This window comes from Chionomys nivalis, chromosome X (assembly GCF_950005125.1).
Source record: "Chionomys nivalis chromosome X, mChiNiv1.1, whole genome shotgun sequence".
In the NCBI taxonomy this organism is placed as follows: domain Eukaryota; kingdom Metazoa; phylum Chordata; class Mammalia; order Rodentia; family Cricetidae; genus Chionomys; species Chionomys nivalis.
The window spans coordinates 97,735,860-97,755,956 of NC_080112.1; positions in this window are offsets into that span (position 1 = coordinate 97,735,860).

Here is a 20,097-nt window from a genome sequence, read left to right on the forward strand (position 1 = left end):
ATGGTAGAAGGAAAGAACCAACCCCTAAACCTTGTCCTCTAACCTTCACATAGGCACTTACAGGTGCAAACATACACATTCATAAAATAAAATAAAAACACAAAATAAGGAACTTGAGACTCCTTTGGCATGAGGAGGTACTCTACAAGCTACAGAAAGAGAAAGCTGGAGCCTAACCACAGAACCCTCCACCTACTACCGGCCTGCCTGCAGGATGTGCTGAGACAATGGTGGCTCAGAACTGTGGGAGTGGCCAACCAATGTCTGGTTTAACTTGACATAGCAACATAGCCTGAATGGCCAGGAACCTGAGACTAGCTAGCCCAGAGACTTAGGGCAGAATCAAACACCACTGGCAACAAACAAACAAATAAACAAGCAAACAAATAAATAATAAACAAACAGAAACCTAATGACATTCTGCTATACTCATAAATTGGTGCCTTGTCCAGTCACCAGCAGCAGATGGGAGCAGATGCAGAGACATACAGATAGACATTATACAGAGGAAGAATCTAAACAGGACTTCTTTATTAGGGCCCATCACCTAAGAAATCAGGGAACTCCACAGAAGATGGGGAGGAAAGACTGTAGGAGTCAGAGGGATTGAAGTACATGGCCCACTTAACCAACTAAGCAGGGCTCAAATGGGCCTACAGAGACTCAAACTGCAAGCATGGGGCTTGCATGGGTCTGAGCTAGGTACTCTTGTGTGTATGTTATGGCTGTTCATACACTTGGCGTTCTTGTGAGACTCCTAACAGTGGGGGTTGGAGTGTGTCTGGATCTTTTGCTTGGTCTTGGGACTCTTTTCCTCTATTGGGTTGTGTGGTGGCGCAAATGAATGTAGACAGATTATATAGATATATACAGCTTTAATAAGGAAATAAACTTACAGGACCAAAGGTTCCCGCGGTGTACCGGAAAAGCGGAGCAAAAGAAAAGGGCTGCTGGGCTCACGCCCGGCAGATTTATCCGTAAACATTAGCCCGAGGCGAACACGCCCCCAATGGGTGGGGCTATGTCCCTACATCTCCCCCTTTTGTCTAAATAAGATAGAACCAAACCAAATACAACTATATACAATAATAACAAATAATAAATATAACAAACAATATTGAGAACAAAACTTTTGCTAAACATTCTATCTCAAGGAGTCTAAATAACATAGAGAGTAACTACAATTATATAATCTTCAACTCCGTCAAAGATCTGAGAAGGGAATAAATATTACTTAACAATCGAGAGATATCCAAAAATGTGCAACAATTGACAGAGACAACTGACTACCTGGGCAATCACCCAAAGTCTCGTTTGCAATGTTGAGTCAACCAACTTTGGCTAAGGCCTAACATAACTGGCATACCATTATTAAAGGCAAGGAACTTTCTTAGGACTATCCTACCCTGTCTTGGCAAGATAAGACAATCCTGTTTCATCCACTTAGGGATATTCTGTATCTTTGTCAGAAGTTGAGGTATGGGCTTTTCTTAACCCAAAGGCCAGTTCTGCCAAGAAGACAAGCTCCCAGTGGAGTGTCTTTGGTGCTCAACGTTCTCTCGGGAGTAGAGTGGTGTTGCCAGGAGTAATTGTGTCTCTTTGGCATAGAAATTTTAGGTTAGATTAAAGGCCATTTTCTACAGCTCTTCAAAGAGGCTGAAGATCATACTATCTATACTAAATATAATCTCTATGTAACTAAAAGACCTGATAAACTTAAAAATAAATATGACAAACATATAATTCTCAATACCTATCTAACTTTGAAGACTAAAAGAATAAACAACTGTGCAATATATGAAGACAATGATCTTCAACTGTAAACAATGTCATAGTATCAGAGGTAGAAATGTACAATGTAATATGGTAGATGTATCAATACAATATAGACAAAGTTATAAGCATACTCATACAAAAATAGAGGTAGGAACACTCACATTCAATATTCAACATATCAGTATACAAGAAACAGTACCAGTACAATTTTCTATAAACAGTAATTCACAAATACCAATCATCCCAAAAAACCAGTTACCCCCTTCTTTTCCTCTTCTTCTTTTTTTTTTTTTTTTCACGTTGGGCGCCAAATGTGGTGGCGCAAATGAATGTAGACAGATTATATAGATATATACAGCTTTAATAAGGAAATAAACTTACAGGACCAAAGGTTCCCGCGGTGTACCGGAAAAGCGGAGCAAAAGAAAAGGGCTGCTGGGCTCACGCCCGGCAGATTTATCCGTAAACATTAGCCCGAGGCGAACACGCCCCCAATGGGTGGGGCTATGTCCCTACAGGGTTGCCTTGTTTAACCTTGATATGAGGGCTTTTGCTTTGTCTTATTGTATTTTGTGACACATTTAGCTGATACTTTTTGGAGCCCTGCCCTTTTCTAAGAGGGAAATCTTGAGAGAGAGGGGGTATGGGGGATCTAGGGGAGTAGAGGGAGGGAAAAATATGGTTGGGATGTATTGTCAGAGAAAAATCTATTTTCAGTTTAAAAAAGGAAACCTGAGACTTAAACATAAGTTCTAGTAAACAATTTGTTGATCGCTATTTAATTCAGAAATCTATTATAACAAAATAATAAAACAATGTGGTTATAAATGAAATATAAAAAGTCACAATATTTTTTTTCCTGAAAGACTACAAGGAATGGTTGGTTTGTAAACATTGCTTTTCCCACATCAACAGGAGACACCATCATACTCTCCAGCTATGTATTTGCCATTGATGCAATAGAAAGGACACACATTTGTGAGCTCTACCTTCTAAGCAATCTCACTAAACTAAAGCACAGCACTGAGTTTACAGCGAGATCTCATATGGGCCAATAAAATTTGATTCAGTTATTATCAAAAAGCCTCACATCAGACTATTTCCTCAAAGGCCATAATCCCCATGGATGTATAGTGAAAGCAAAGCCCAGATACAACCTATCTACTACTCATCAGACTATTTCCTCAAAGGCCATGATCCCCATGGATGTATAGTGAAAGCAAAGCCCAGATACAACCTATCTACTACTCATCAGACTATTTCCTCAAAGGCCATGATCCCCATGGATGTATAATGAAAGCAAAGCCCAGATACAACCTATCTACTACTCATGGAAACAGCTGATAGTCTTCATCAACTGCTAGTGACTTAACATCATTTCCCTATACAAAAACAACAGCAACAACAACAAAAACCTACAACACTGAGCCTGGTGGCAAAGGCCTATAATCACAGCTACTACTAGAGAGGCTGAGGGAGGAGAATTTTGAGGCCTTCCTAGCCTACAGGGAGTACAAGGTCAGTTTGAGTAACTTAGCAAGACTCTTTCAAAGTAAAATGGAGGGGTTTGTGGTAGACTGATTATCTACCATGCATGAAGTCCTGGGTTCTATCCCAAGAACTGTGACTAAAGGAGGGAATTCAAGTTAGTTATCCTAAGGGAGAAAATTATGTTCGTTATTTTAGCTTAGAAAAAAAAAAAGATAATCGCATTCTGGGAAACTTTCCTAGAATATGAACCAAAGCAGGAGCAAATATTTTTTTTCCTGTTCACACCTTCTATCAGGATATATTCACAGTACCCTCTGCTGTTCTGTAGAAATATTACAGCAATACCAGGAGGCAAAAGAAAGTCAATACACCTGCCATAAGAGACCCATCAAAGACACATACTCAATATTGCAATTAAGGAAGTGTGAATATTACAAGGCAGTCTGTCTATGTTCCCAAGGCCCTATTAAATGAGTTTCTTCCGAATGTGTTCTTTTTCTAAGGAACTGAGATACAAACAGGTAGAGGATAACTATTGTAATTAGGATTTATTGCATGAGATACCCTTCAAGGGGGCACAGGATACTTAAAACAGCACAGTTTCATTAATTCATTAATGGAATCTGTATAATGGCTCATTCAGGGCCAGGGTGTTTTAGTAAAATAAAGTACTAAGTATTGATTAATGTGATTCTTTTTTTTTTTTGGTTTTTCGAGACAGGGTTTTTCTGTGGTTTTGGAGCCTGTCCTGGAACTAACTCTTATAGACCAGGCTGGTCTCGAACTCTCAGAGATCCGCCTGCCTCTGCCTCCCAAGTGCTGGGATTAAAGGCGTGCGCCACCATCGCCCGGCTTGATTAATGTGATTCTTATTCAGGGTAAAACAAAAGGAAATTAAATAAATCACCTCAGTAACTCCATTCCTTGACAACATAAGGCAAAACTACTGAGTACTGATTCTAGTTCACCTTGACACTGAGGTAGCTCATGCATTCTCTCTCCCTCCTATAGCCTTCCCTCTCTTCCTTTTTCCCTATATATTTCCTATATGGGGTATATATTTTAAATTTCTCTCTTGATTTAATAACCCATTTCAAATTAGTATCAATATCTTCAAACATATATAATTAAAATAAGTCATAATATCACTTAGCCAGAAACTCTTGAAGAACTTATCATTTGGGAATTCTTATTAGATTTCCAAATTTTCATGAAGCACAATCCATAGGAAATATTATGAAGCATAGTCGATTAGTCATACATGAGTACTAAACTGGCTAATCTCATCAGTTGCCTATTACAGTCGTCCAAGTTGCATACCATTGGTTTCCTCCACATTCTTGCCAAAACTTTTTATTTCAATGCTTTGTCTTTTTATCTAACTTACAGCTACATAGCTTAAGAAATTCTGAAATGCTATTACTGTACAGTTCGGTGACTAGAGAATGCTAACAATCCTGCACATTTCAGAAAGATGGAAAGAAGAATTTTTAATTGTTTTCACCATAACAAGGTGATTTTTTTAAAAACCAGCTGTCATTCATGCTAAACATCAACAATTCCAGCACCTGGGAGCCCAAGAGGACCACAGACTTGAAGCCACTGGAGATTAAACAGTGAATTAAAGACCAACCAGCTTGAACTTTGTTGTAGGATTTGTCTTAAAAGGGGGGAAGAGGTTGTAGATGATATTTGAACAGATGCATATGTTTAATCTGCTTCAAACATTAGTTTATACCCATCAAATGCCGCACAGTACCCCATTACTGTTTATATTCTGGGGTTTAGGTACAAGAGTTGTGATGTAAGACCTTGTGCTTGCTAGGTCAGCACTCTACCACTGAGCCCAAATTTGACTATTATGTATTGGCTGGAAAAACAATTAATTCAAAATAAGAGTTTACTGTAATGGGCTTCCTCTCAACCATATGTTTTTAAAATCATTCTTGGCTTCCTCGTTCCTTTAGAACAAAGGTTAAAAGCATAGTAAGATCTACAAAGTGCTTCACTCCTGCCTTAGTTTCACCTCCAATCTAATTCCCCGACTGTTTTCTAGGCTTCTGCTGCCCTCAGCTGCTTTGAGTTGTAAAGCTATTCCAAGTGCTGTCTACTTTCCAGAATATCACAATGCTCTCCCTCTTCTCCTTCGTGTTGTTACTTCTTCACCCGCCTAACTTTTGCCATGTTTCAAGTATCATTTTAATGTACAGTTCTTCCTGTGTGTTTCCTAATTTGCATTATTTCACAAGAACTTACGTTTTAACATTTCTATGGCACCTCTTCTCCATGTAATCATTGAGTATACTTGTAAATATTATTTGATATTTTTATCTAGTTTATATATGTGTGTATATATATGTCTATATACTACATCATATCTAAAAGTATAATATACATAAAAAGTAGTTAATAAAATCATGCTTATGGGTATTACCTGACTTCCCAATTCTTCGTTTTCACTTTTCTTTGTCCAAGATATGTTTTTGTTGTTGTTTTATTTTTATTTTTTGATTGAGGCATGGCATTTTACCATGTAACTCTAGTTAGCTGGTGTTAAACTCACTATGTAGCCTAAGCTGGACTTAAACATGCTCCAATCGTCCAGCTTCAACCTCTCAACTGCTAGGATTAGAAGTGTGCAACATTACACTACACCCACTTTTCAATAATCTTTCCCTGAAAGTAGCACCCGTAATTGTTCTATATAGGCTGTGCTAACTGAAATTCTGTAACAAAATAAAATTTGATTATGATTCCTACTTCTGAATTGGTGCTTTCTTCTTGTTCCACACCATAAAGTTTGATTTACCAATATTTCTGGAGAGTGTTGTAGCTTCTAGTTCCATGCTGTTATGAGACACTCTTTAAAATAAGACCCACACTTAATGTCAGTGTTCTATTGCTAGGATTCATGTCAGATACCTCTAGGAAACAAATTGCTGTATTCTTCATACAGTGTGAACCGCCAACATTAATGCCTCTGACATTTAGTTAGTCCTATAGATAATGATTTATGTTGCATTGCTGTTTATACTATTCCCCACTTTTCTATGGCTTTTAATCTTAATGAGGATCTCTATCATCTCAGCCTTTTCTTTCTTTGCGGCTTGTATTACATACATATCATTGAAAGGGATTTGTTTGCATTTTCTTTTCTCCCACTGCTAATTTTCTACCATGAATTTTCCTTCCCTAATGCCACTATAATAGACTTTTGATCACAGAATTACTATCAAAATACAACCAAGACTTGTCAAGATTTTAAAATCACACAGAACACATAGGAAACCTTCACATAGATTTTATCTTACACCCATCAGAATGAGTAAGATCAATAAAACAAAAAACAGCTCATGCTGGTGAAGAGTTGGAGCAAGATTACTAATCCATTGCTGGTGGAAGTACAAACTCATACAGTTATCATGGAAATCAGTGTGGCGGTTTCTAAGAAGATGGGAATCAATCTACTTCAAGATCTAGCTACACTACTCTTGGGGATATCCCTAAAGTACTCTCCATCACACCAGAAGGACACTGGCTTAACCATGTTCACTGTTGCTCTATTCATAATAGCCAGAAATTAGAAACAACTTAGATGGCTCTCAGCAGAAGAATGGATGAAGAAAATGTGGTAAATTTACACAATGGAGTATCACTCAACTGTTTAAAAATGAAATCATGAAATTCACAGTAAATTAATGGAACTAGAAAAGAAATTCTTGAGTGGGGTAACCCAGACCCAGAAAGACAAAAATGTGTATAATTACTTATATGTGGATATTAGTTGTTTATTCAGTGATAACCATGCTACAATCCATAAAATCATATGTTATGTATAGAGTAAGGGACAGAGTGTTGGAAACAGATTTCTCTAAGAAACGGAAATAGAATATATAGTTATGGATGAATGGAGGGCTGGAACAGGAGGATTAAGTGGAGGGGGAGAGGGAGCTGATAGAGGGAATATGGGTGGAGGCCGATAAAATTAAGGGACTTTGGGGGTAGTATGAAAACATAATACAGTATATGCTTCCTAAAATATAAATATATGAACACTATCTACATAAAATTTCCAATTATTTGGGGCAGACAGTGCCCCAAATGGCCATCTCTTGTTACCAAATGAAGTACAGTACGGGGATTAGGTTACATTCAATTGAGCTGTTGGCCTAATGGGTCCCATGGAACTCTCAAATATCCCAGGCTGTTGCCAAAATTGTCAGTTGCTTTCCACAAACTGAAAGCAAGGTCCCATTATTGAAGAAAATATCTAAACAACTCATTGAACATGAAGAAGTCAAGCAGGTGCCTACATAGAACATTCACCACTACATGCTGGTGTCATTCATTCAGGAAATACTCCAGACTGCACCAAGGAGAAACATTACCACCAACCCAGTACAAACCCTTTGGGTCCTTCCTGCAAGACACACCTGGTGCAATAGTGGCATAAAGCTTGCAGGAGTAACCAACAAATATCTGATTTGACTTAGGGCCCTTTCTACAAGATGGAACCCATACCCATAGCTGCTTTACTGACCAAGAACCTAAGACTAGGTATCCCAGGGACCTAGGATATAATCAAATACTACAGTTCTGTAAAGAAACATAGAAAAAAAACTCCTAATGACTCCTAATGGCATTCTGCTATACTCATAGATGAGTGTATTGCTCAACTATTATCAGAGAAGCTTCCCCCTGCAGCATACTGGAACAAATACTGAGACCCACAGCCAATGCAGATAGGGAGAGACATTGGAAAATACAATCTTAAATGGGATGTCTCCATCAAATCCCTTTCTTTGGGGCTTACAGAACTTTGGAGAACAGTAGGCACAAAGAGTATAAAAGCCAAAGAGGATGGAGGACACCAAGCAATCAAGGTCTTCTAGACACAAGAGGGTTGGAACACATGTGAAATCACAGATCCTGTGTCAGCATGCACAGGATCTGCATGAGTCTGAGACAGATGTGGTCTTGTAGGTGAAAGGAAAAGTAGACACATGCCCCAATCCCTAACCTAGATGCTATCTCCAATAGACAGCCAGTTGCAAATGAAAACTTAGTTGTCCCTAATGAAGTCTCACTGGGGAAACACCACTCTTAATGAAATGTCTCATTCCAAGAAGTAGATAGCCAACATAAATTAAACTTAACAGCATCTTTGGAGATTCCTTGTCTCGTACTGAGGTGGTCTCTGCGTCTGTATCTGTTTCTTGTACTTTTTCTTTGGGATGTTCTCCTTCTGTTTGTTTTGTTTTATTTCAATTTGCTTGCCTTCATTTTATGTGTTGTTTTGTATTATCTTTCCATAAATGCCTGTTTGCTTTCTAATGAGAATCAGAAAGCGGGTGGATCTGGATGGGAGGGAAGTGGGGAGATCTGGTAGGAGTAGAGGGAGAAGAAACCATAATCAAGGCATAGCATATGAAAAACGTAAGTTAAACAAAATTAAAACAAAGAATCATGCTCACATATCACAAGGGAATGAATGGACAAGTTAGACTCCCATGTTAGATCATTTGTTAAGAGTCATGGGACTTCTTCAGTATATGGTTTACTAAAAAGGTTTTAATCTTTGAATAGTTAATTTGATATCTCAGCTAACATCTTTAAATAGGTAAAAAAAAATACTCTCTCTCACACAAACATATTCAATATTCTCCTGGACAAATTTGCTAATGTATTTAAACTAACCATTACAACAGACAGTATATAAACCATTTGTCAAGGCCCATGGAGTATCATGTCCTCAATCTCAATTGATTGATAGTCACTGCCTTCTATCTCAATTCTACCACTATCCTCAAAAGTAATTCATATGCTCTCCTTCACGAAACCTACTACAAATTAATTTGATATGACATATATAATTTTATTCATGGTTTTATTTGATTTTTATTAATGAATACATTTTCTTTTATATTTGTTCTCTTTCACTCATGTGTTTTTCATTCACCAATATGAAATTATGTCAAGTGAAATAAGACAGATAAAGAAATAAATCTGCCCTATGCTTACTCTCATATGCATATCCTACATTTGTGTGTGTGTGTGTGATGAAATTAGAAAAGGAACCATAAAAGGCAGTGCAATGAATTATGCTTATATATACCCTCCATTTCCCCACTCATATCCTACTGAGTTACACCCCACATCCTCCTCTCAAATCCATGTCCTCATATATTTTTTTAATATAGTCAACTACTATTGTTTATATAAACATGGGTATAGGAGTGGGTACTGAAGAATGAGCAACATACCTGTTGTAATACAGAGCGGCAGGGCTGCGTCCCCAGCACCCAGCCGCCCGCATGACTAGCTTATGCCCCGAAATAATTACATGGAAACTGTATTCTTTTAATCACTGCCTAGCCCATTAGTTCCAGCCTCTTATTGGCTAGCTCTTACATATTGATCTAACCCATTTCTAATATTCTGTGTAGTACCACGAGCTGGCTTACGAGGAAAGATCTTAACCTGCGTCTGTCTGGAGTGGGAGAATCATGGCGACTCCTTGACTTGGCTTCTTCCTCCCAGCATTCTGTCTGTTTACTCCACCCACCTAAGGGCTGGCCTATAAATGGGCCAAGGCAGTTTCTTTATTAAATGAAAGTAACTCCTCCATCATTTCCCCTTTTTTTGTTTAAACAAAAAAGAAAGGCTTTAACTTTAACATAGTAAAATTACATATAACAAAATGGTTATCAAGCAAGAATTACAATTACAATATTTATATCTATTTTATCTTTTATCATAACTAAGGAAAACTATAACTATAACTAACCATTCTTCAACTCCATCAAAGACTCCAGAAGGATATAATATTACCTAAGCAAACAAGAGATCCAAAACTCTAGAAATGACAGAGACATCTCACTGCTTGGACAGTCACCCAAAGTTCTTTTGTACTGTTGGGGCATCCATCTTCAGCCTTTAGGCCCATAGTATCCAGCAGACATTTTCATCAAGCAGGAAATTCCAAAGACAGTTCAGTCACTTTTTGCTGTGTCCTACAGAATGTCTCGCAGACCGTCTCACCTTTACGCAAGTTCAGCAGTCCTCTCTCTGCGGTTCTCTGTGTCCAGTTTATGCAACAGTCCAGGCAAGAGCAGTTTCTTGCCCAAATGGCTATCAAACTCCTTAAGGAGCCTCTTCAGTGCCCATCTTCCTCTTGAAGTAGATTGGTGCTGTCAGGAGCAGATGTGTCTCATTTTCATAAAAAGCCCTAAGTTATTAAAACATTAAATGCCATATTCTGCAGTCTTTGAAAGATATGAAGAATGCCTATCTAGCTGAAATATATCTATGCACATCTAGAAAATCTAACTAACATGACTACAAGCTTGACTATTATTGATGATTATCCATTAACAACCTATATTTCCTATTTTACATTACATTTTTAAATGAATTACACAATCACAATACCTTAATCAAGATCAGAAATACATATACATATAACAAAATTGACCTTAAAATCTATACCAATGCAAATTATTCATACCTATATCATTTCCCCCTTTAAATGTAAAAGAACATTTATAAACCATATTTGGGAACATGGGCGCAGTTTTTCTCTCCAAACTGCTTCCTGCTGAATGGGGGCGCTGTATTCAGATCTTTCATGGTGTAACCTGTGTGTCAGGGTCATCTCAGTCGGCAGTTGAGTGAAGTAATTTTCTGAAGGTGTTCACAGCAACCTTTCAGGAGGGCGTGGTCTATCATACCATATTGGGATAGACGCAATCCACAGAGTCTCATCCTCTGTGAAAACAAAAGAAGACCCTCTCCAAAGCATCATATCCTTAGACCCATATTTTGAAATCATAATACCCTTATATCCATTCTGGTTTAGCTTGGCAGCCCATATAATGAAATGTCTCTCTGCACTTAGCTCCTTTACAGTCAAAAATTTTAAAGAAAACACAATAATACAAAGAATCCAGACTCTCTGTGAATTTTCCATTTTTACGTGGCTTATTTTTCTTTATTTCTTTTAATCTACAACTATCTGTATTCTGTCTCTTTAAAGACTTTACCCTTTTTTTTTAAGGTAATTAACTTTATTCTCTCTCTATTTTTTTTTCTCTCAAGCCTACGTACATTCATCCAACAGTGTCTGAATCAGTTCTATTGTGAATCTGTAATTTTTTTACTATCCAGGAGCATTTCTTAAAATGTTAAGCAGTTCTTAAAAACTTAAGTTGCACCATGTAGGGGTAATACGGTACCACCTGTGTCCAGCTCAGTTTAAACCTTAACTGCACTGTTATTATGGTAATTACGGTAGTTCCTGCCTGAGACCAGCACAGTTCAGCATGGTGGAGTTGAGCCACTCCTGCCTCAGAGCCATTTGGTGCCCCTGAGCCACACACAGTTCCAGGCACACAGCAGTCCACATTGCCATCAAGCAAGCCATAGCACTTTACTCCAAATGCTCCATTCAAAAGCTCTGTCTCCTGCAGGAGCCAGACAGAGATCGTAATGGTGGCACAGCCCAGAAAGCCGGCATTTTAAAACAGCCAGTTTTTTCCTGTTGCCGAGTCAGGACAATTTCTTTGCCGCACGCAACCCACAAACAGCAAAAAGCTGTCTTAAATTCTCTCTGTGTCCTTTTTAAGCCCTCTCAGGTTTTACGTGGAGGTCATTAGCACGTTGGGTGCCACTCTGTTGTAATACAGAGCGGCAGGGCTGTGTCCCCAGCACCCAGCCGCCCGCATGACTAGCTTATGCCCCGAAATAATTACACGGAAACTGTATTCTTTTAATCACTGCCTAGCCCATTAGTTCCAGCCTCTTATTGGCTAGCTCTTACATATTGATCTAACCCATTTCTAATATTCTGTGTAGCACCACGAGCTGGCTTACCAGGAAAGATCTTAACCTGCATCTGTCTGGAGTGGGAGAATCATGGCGACTCCTTGACTTGGCTTCTTCCTCCCAGCATTCTGTTCTGTTTACTCCACCCACCTAAGGGCTGGCCTATAAATGGGCCAAGGCAGTTTCTTTATTAAATGAAAGTAACTCCTCCATCACATACCTGACTCTTCTTCCCCCAACATCTATTATCTATCTGTCTGTTTTTAACTAGGAGTAGAGTATTCTAATCCCTTCATGCACATACGCTAAATGTTGACTGGTTTGATCTTGTGCAGGCCTTGTATAGATACCATATCATTTTAGAACTCATGGACAGCACAGCACTGTTGTTATGTCCTGAAGACACTGTTTTACAGATCTGGTCCTGTGCCCCTTAGAATAAAGGCCTGAGAAAAGATGGGGTCTGTGGATATACCCTTTGGGTATTGACCCTCCATAATCAGTTGTTCTCTGCACTTTGACCTGTTATAGTTCTCTGTAATAACTTCCATCTACTTTAAAAAAAAAAAAAAAGATGCTTCTTTGATAGGTGGTAAGAGCTATAATACTATATTACATAAGGATACATATTAATAAGACAATGTTTATGAGATAGCAATAGGTTGAATTACGTTCAACAGTATTGTTTTTTATGCAAAGTAGTTAAAAGTAAATCTTTAATTATAAGCAAATTCAATACAGATTTCACTATTCACTGCTTAGCATAATATAGGGATATTAATTGATTGTACCAACAATAGTTTACACACACTTCTCTATAGCCTTCCTCCATAAATTCAATATAGTTGTAGAAATTAAAGAATCCATTATTTCATCTCTCAGAGCGTTTACCTAGCTTGGAGTTTGATTTCTCTTTCTGTAGAGTTGGCTGATGGTTCATTTTCTCTCTGTGTGACTCTGTCTTCATCTTCTCTGCCTCTGTCTCTCTTGCACTGTTCTTATCAACCAGAGAACGCTTTTTAAAAGTACTTTATGTCTAATACTTATATCTTAGTGTGATAAATTTAAATACTTAAAAATTAAATAATTATATGACAAATTCATTTATCAAACTGCTTTGGAAAGCAGATCACTCAAACAAGTATTCAATTTGCTTTGAAATAGTTATCCTGGATATTAGTATCTTTATTTAAGCAGTTAAAATAAATTCTCATTAGTTTGGCAAAAAAAAGAACACAATTTTTAAAATCAATTTAGCAGAGTAGTAATAGTAGGTTCTACTCTAAAGTCTAGGACTTCTATAGCCATGGGTTCTTAAATAGTACCTGACATGGCTTCTCTACAACCTAATGGGACTTAAATCCAATTAGACAGCTTTGGATTACTCCCAAGATATTTGTGTCACTATTGAACCACTGGGCAAGTCTTGTCAAATTGGTCATTATTGCAGTTCACAAGTTTACAGCTGAGTTATAACTTTTTTCTAATCATAGTCTGCATAGCACTGTCCAATACTATGAAAACTAACCATCAGAGTGGTGTAAGAGTCCCCTCTGTGTGTTGTGATTACCACTAATGAATAAAGAAACTGCCTTGGCCTGTTGATAGGGCAGATCTTAGGTAGGCAGGGAGGACTGAACTGAATGCTAGGAGGAGGAGGAAGGGCGGAGTCAGGGAAGACACCATGGATCCACCGCCACAGATAGACATACTAAAACTTTGCTGTTAGGCCATGACCTCATGGTGATATGCAGATTAATAGAATGGGTTAAATTAAGATGTAAGAGTTAGCCAATAAGAATCTAAAGCTAATGGGCCAAGCAGTGATTTAATTAATACAGTTTCTGTGTGATTATTTCAGTTCTGGTATGCCAGGACAAACAAGTGGTTCCCTGCAACATCAGGGGGAGGTTTCCAGGTAAGCATCAGTTTGATTTCTTCAAATTCAGCGACCAAAGTATATAATGTGTTTAGCAATAGGGTTTTACCCTCAAGTTCCATCAGGGGACCAAGACAGATGTCAATAACTTCTATTATTTAAGGAAAGTACTTTAAGGAAAATACCCAATTCTTGGCACTGGACTTTTTGTTTGATAGTCTATGGCTTCTAAGATGAGTATTATCCTTGCATGGGAGTTAATTAAAATTAAGCCACCTATTCATTTTCATAGGTTTATAAATTAATAAGTTTCTCTATGACTTTTCTAAGCACCCTTTGTGTTATCTGTTCCTCTTCCCTCTTTCCCTTCAGTTTGACATTCCCATGCCTTCTTCATTATATCGTACCTATTTTCCCTTTTCACATCATGTGGCTGCTACTATCCTTCTCCATTAAGTTTCTTCTTTCTCCCCCACTGATTTCTACAGTTTGAGTAACTTCTTTTGGCTAAAGTACTGTCCTAGGAATCCTCTTAAACTATAATTGTCCTTAAATGTTACAGCACATCTTAATCCAAAGTAACTATAGATTTTCATATGAAATAGCTCACAAAATAGAGGTACAATAAATTTTATCAAAGAAAGACAAATACCAAAGAATAAAGATCTATGAAATATAGGGAAAGTCTAGTTAAGATACTGAAGTATTACCCAACCATGATGTAACACAAAGAACCATGTAAAAGAATTCAGAATAATCAGGCAGAGGAGAAAGGATCATCAAGAACAAGCACAACATTCATCCCAGTTCTAGTAAGAGTCAATCTGCATTCAATATCCATATCTCAGACTACAAAACCTGGATGAACAATACATATGGGGATGGCGTCAGTCATCCAGTTATCTTCTCGAACATCCTAGTTACTGAGAGTTGTTTCCATGCCACAAAACTACTATGAAAGCAGCACAAATGCTTCTGTTGCTTCCTTCCCCCAGAAAACTCTAGCCCTTCTCTGGCTTCCAACAGCCATAGTAGAAAAAGATGAGAAGACCAAAAATCTGGACTTTTGACATAAGAAGACAGTGATATCTGATGTCAGAAACTTTACCACAAGCAAAATGTAAAGCGAAGAATTAATGATACAACTACAATTATCTATAGGATAGCTATTGATTGACATTTCATCAAAATAGCAATAAAAAGATCATGTAATTCCTAAACCCGTATACCCTGAAGTCTAATGATGCCATAATTTCCATTAAGTCAAAATCATATGTCAATTTCTAAAAGAATTTCACACATTATGTACCTATTTAAAGTATTACTATTCCAGAAACCTGTGACTCTCATGATTGGGAGATCTGTTAATAGTATCTCCATTCATCTGAACTTCAAGCTAAAAATTCAAAGACATCCCCCAAAGTCCTCTTCTTTATGGGACAAATCCAATTCAATCAATAACATCTCTTATATCTGTTTTTTTTTTTTTCCTCTGAAGTCTGATGATCGTTGCCCTGCTTCAGAGAGCCACAGTTTTCCCAACTGGGTTCTTACCAAAGACTTGAAAGTGGGTTTGTCTCCCTCCATTTTGCTAGCTGTTCTCACCCCTCATCAGAGAACCTTTTTTTTTTTTTTTTTTTTTTTTTTGTAGTGATGGCAGTTAATACCGAGTCACAACTGGTCAAAAGTGCAGAGAAAAAGTAACTACAGCGTGTTCAGCTCTAGATGGGAAATCTGTATAATATGCTCTTTCAAGAGGCTCCAAAATCATCATGGAAGAAAGGACAGGAAGATTATAAGAACAAGAGGTTCTGGAGGATAGTTGGCAAAACAGTGTTTTCTGAACACAACAGGGGCATTGCATATGAATGCTCATAGATGCTGTGGTTGTGTTCACAAGATATACAGAAGATCAAGCTAGGGAAAAAAAATCAAGCATGGATGGAATAACAGCTTATAAGGCCCCACTCCTGTAACCGCCCAGTGGGTCAGTTATTCTAGGGTTGTAACCCTCCTGGCAGGTCAGTTATTCCAGGGTCCCGAAGAGGCGCTATCTGAAAAGACATGGGCGGGAAAGAGGAAGGAGGCCAAGCAAGATCTGTTGTCAAAGCCTCACTTTATTGACGAAATGGTTGTGGCTTATATAGCCCTTGAATGAGGAATTTGGGTTGGGATGGGAGGCAGGGGCATGGCGAGGGCAGGAAGGGATCTTGCAGCAATGGTCACGAGTCGACGTTTGGTCACGAGTCGGTCACGAGGTCACGAGTCGTCAGTCAGGAGGTCACAAGTAGACACATCTAGTGTTCTCCATGCAAGCGGAATTGTTCCTTTTGTGATTCCAACCACAAACATTTCTCTAGATAGTTGGAATGTGGGGCAGGTTCCGCTAACAGATAATTCTCAAGATAGTTGGATGTGGGGTGGGCTCTGTCAACAAACAGTTCTCAATACAGTTGGGGTGTGGGGCTCTCTGCAAACATCCCCAGGACAATGGTCCCCGCCATCATCCCTGGAAAATGGCTCCTGACACACTCCAAAGTGAGGAGTTATCTTTAGTTAATGGCTACTAAAGGAGAGTCAGGTTTTTTTTTTTTTTCTGGAATATGGCACTTGGTACATTATCCATGTGCCAGTGGATGGTCCTATACCCATGTCCATACCAGAAGCACTGACTGAAAACAGTGGGTTAAAAAATGAGTACATAAATTTGGAATGGAGAAGTGGTGGGTGCTTATGGTAGGAGTTGGAGGGCTGCAGTTATGAGGCTGATTTAATCAAAATACTACTATGACTCTCTTTTCCCTCCCCCCCCCTTCTCTTTCTCTGGCTTCTCGCTAACTCTAACTCCTTTAAAAAACCAAATTCATCACATGTGTGTTCAGACGGTACTTTCAAAGTTCAGGCTATCCCTCCTGTGTCATCCGCTGCCTCTCCTACTGACCCACTACATGTACCAAGTACTTTTATTTCATACTGCTTTTTTTTAAAGTAGCCAGTTCCTACATCTACCATTATAATATGTTCAGAATTCCAACGCTGGGATCTCTTTCAACACTATGGAAAGTGCTACTCTTTTAAAACAATAAAACAGTAGCTGGCAAAACAACTCAGTCAGTATAGTGCTTACAGAACATGCAAGAGGACCTGCATTTGAACCAACAACAACCTGGAAAAAGCCAAACATGCATCACCTGTAATCCTAGTACCATGGAAGCAGAAACAGAAGAAACTCTACGACTTGCTGACCAGCCAGTGTAGCCAAACCAGCAAGCTCCAGCTTTAGTGCAAGAATCTTCACTCAAACTAAGGTCAAGAAACAATTTAGGAAGACAATTGATGCTGATCTCTGCTCTCCAGATGTATAGGCACATGTCTGCACACACACACACACACATACACTGTAACAACACAAACTCTTCACACACAGATCTCTCTCTCTCTCTCTCTCTGTCTCTCTCTCTCTCTCACACACACACACACACACAGCAACAATATAAAATATTCTCCAGAGATACCCTCTGAAAGAACCTAGGTGCAAGGGGAAGGCATAACGGCAAGGTTGTGCATATAAGCCTCTCTGTCTATAAGCAGGACCAAGCAAGCAGCCAAACCAGTTAAGAGGCAGACAGTGCAGGGACAATTGTTTAGTCACCCGATTTCTCCTTCAGTAATTTTAATTAACAGTACCAAATATTGTGGCTCCATGTCTTCATCTACATATTTTGATCTTTTGAATAGTATCTCAATCCCAGTAACTTATTTACACCTTCATTATTATCTGCATTACCTTGTTACAATCTCAAAGCCACAGTTTCTAAACTGGAAACCTCTGAAATTGGGTTAGGAAAAACATGTTATTATTTCTGTTCACTTCTCATAGAAATGCAGCATTTCCTTCAATTATGAACTAGACAACAAATCATAGATAGAAGTATCTGTAACTTTGCCACTAACCGAAATTAAGGATAATTTTATATCCCATTAATATCGTGGCAAATGTTCCAAAATATTCTTTATGTTCATTCAATACTTTAAATTATGGTCATATTAGGCCATCTGTTAGATCCCATATTTAACATATTAACAAAAGGCACGAAAATGACTGTGTACAATATGTTTTGGAAATATTTTGATGACTGTTTTTCAGCATGCTTGGGTTTCTTTATGTTCCTTTGGATTTTATTTTGTATGATTATAAAAGGTTTCTGAAAAGAAATACAGTTTTGAATCTTCACCAGACTTCTAAATGGGACTTGGGAACCACAAAAAGGTTAAGAAAGGTTATCTAAAGCAATGCTCTTCAAATGTCAGCCTGTAGAAAAATACCCAAGACTCCTGGGTGCCAATCCCAGAGATACTAATTAGTTGGTTATTCAAACATTTTCATTTTGAACCCCAATCTTTGGGTGATAGCTATATTGGAGGTTCTTATATGTTATTCTGATAAAGACTGGCATAGGTACATTTGAAAAATATGTCCCATTTGTACAATCAGAGCTACTCTTTCTTAAATTATTCTTTTCACACATTATATCCTGACAGCAGTTTCCTCTCCTTTCATTTCTCCCTGCACTCCCACCCCACCACCTGCCCTCTCCCCCAGATCCACTGCTCCTCCGTTTCCCTTCTGAAAAGAGCAGGCCTCCCAGGGATATCAACAGAAAGAACATGGCATACCAAATTACAATAAGACTAGGCACAGATCCTCATATCAATGCTGGATGAGGCAACTCAGTAGAAGGAAAAAGGGTCACAAGCATAGGCAAAATCATCAGAGATACCCCCTCACTCCCACTCTTAGGTGTCCCACAATAACACCAAGCTATAAAACCACATAGAAGGAGAATACCTAGCTCAAAACCATACAGGGTCCCTGATTATCACTTTAGTCTCTGTAAACCCCCTGTGAGCCCAGTTTAGTTCATTCTATGGGCTATGTTCTTGACCCATCTGGTCCCTAGAATCCTTCCCTATCCTCTCTGTGAAGCTCCCCTGGCCTTGCCTAGTGTTTGGCTGTAAGGCCTTGCATCTGTTCCCATCCCATTAGTTGCTGGACAACGACTCTTTTTTTTTTTTTTTTCCAATCACATTTGGTTTTATTCTTGGTCTCTGGGATGTTTTGCCTCTGGTTCCTGGCCATCCATGCAGTGTGGGGGATGGGCTCCCTTTTATGGGTATGGGCCTCAAGTTAGTCCACTCATTGGTTGGCTACTCACACAAGTTCTGTATCACCATTTCCCCCAGCACACTGTGCAAGCAAGTTATATTGTAGTTCGAGGGCGTTGTGGCCAGAAGGATGTCCCAGTCTCATTGCTGGGAACCTTACCTATATCCTTCATTGCTAGGAGATTTTGCTAGGGTTTCTCTCATAGATTCCAGGGAGTTTCCAGTGCACTATACTTCTAGATGATCTACCAAGAAAGAGATGACTGGAAAGTCATGTCTCCCACTACTTTATCCCAACTACCCCCAAGCCTGAACTCTCCTGTTCCAATCATCACCTGCCCTCAGTTCACCCACAAGATCTATTCTGTTTACCCTCGCAGGGAAATCCATGCACCCTACTTTGATTCCTCCTTGTTACTTAGCCCCATCATACCTCAAGGATACTTGCTCAGCTATGTTTATAGATGCTTAATTCATAATAGCCAAAAATTAGAAACAACCTAGATGTCCTTCAGCTGAAGAATGGATAAAGAAAATGTGGGTACATTTACACAATGAAGTACTAATCAGCTGTTAAAAACAATGGCATGATGAAAGTTGCAAACAAATGATGGAACTAGAAAAAAATTCAAATCATCCTGAGTGAGGAAACCCAGACCAAGAAGGATAAGGATGTACTCACCTATAAGTGGACATTAGCTGTTAAATAAAGCACACTGAAGCTACCACCCACAGACCTAGAGAGAACTACTTTTGAAATGTTAAGAAATCTTTTCATTCTTTTACAAATCTTTGAGACAAGGATTCACTCTATAGATCAGAGTGCTCAAAAACATGTCAAATTCATTTTAACTTTCCAAATACTGGGATTAAATATATGTGCAACACCATCTAGTAAGAACCTTTTATTATTAATGGTATAGAAATAATGTAACCCTAACCACTTTATAGAGGAGGTAGAA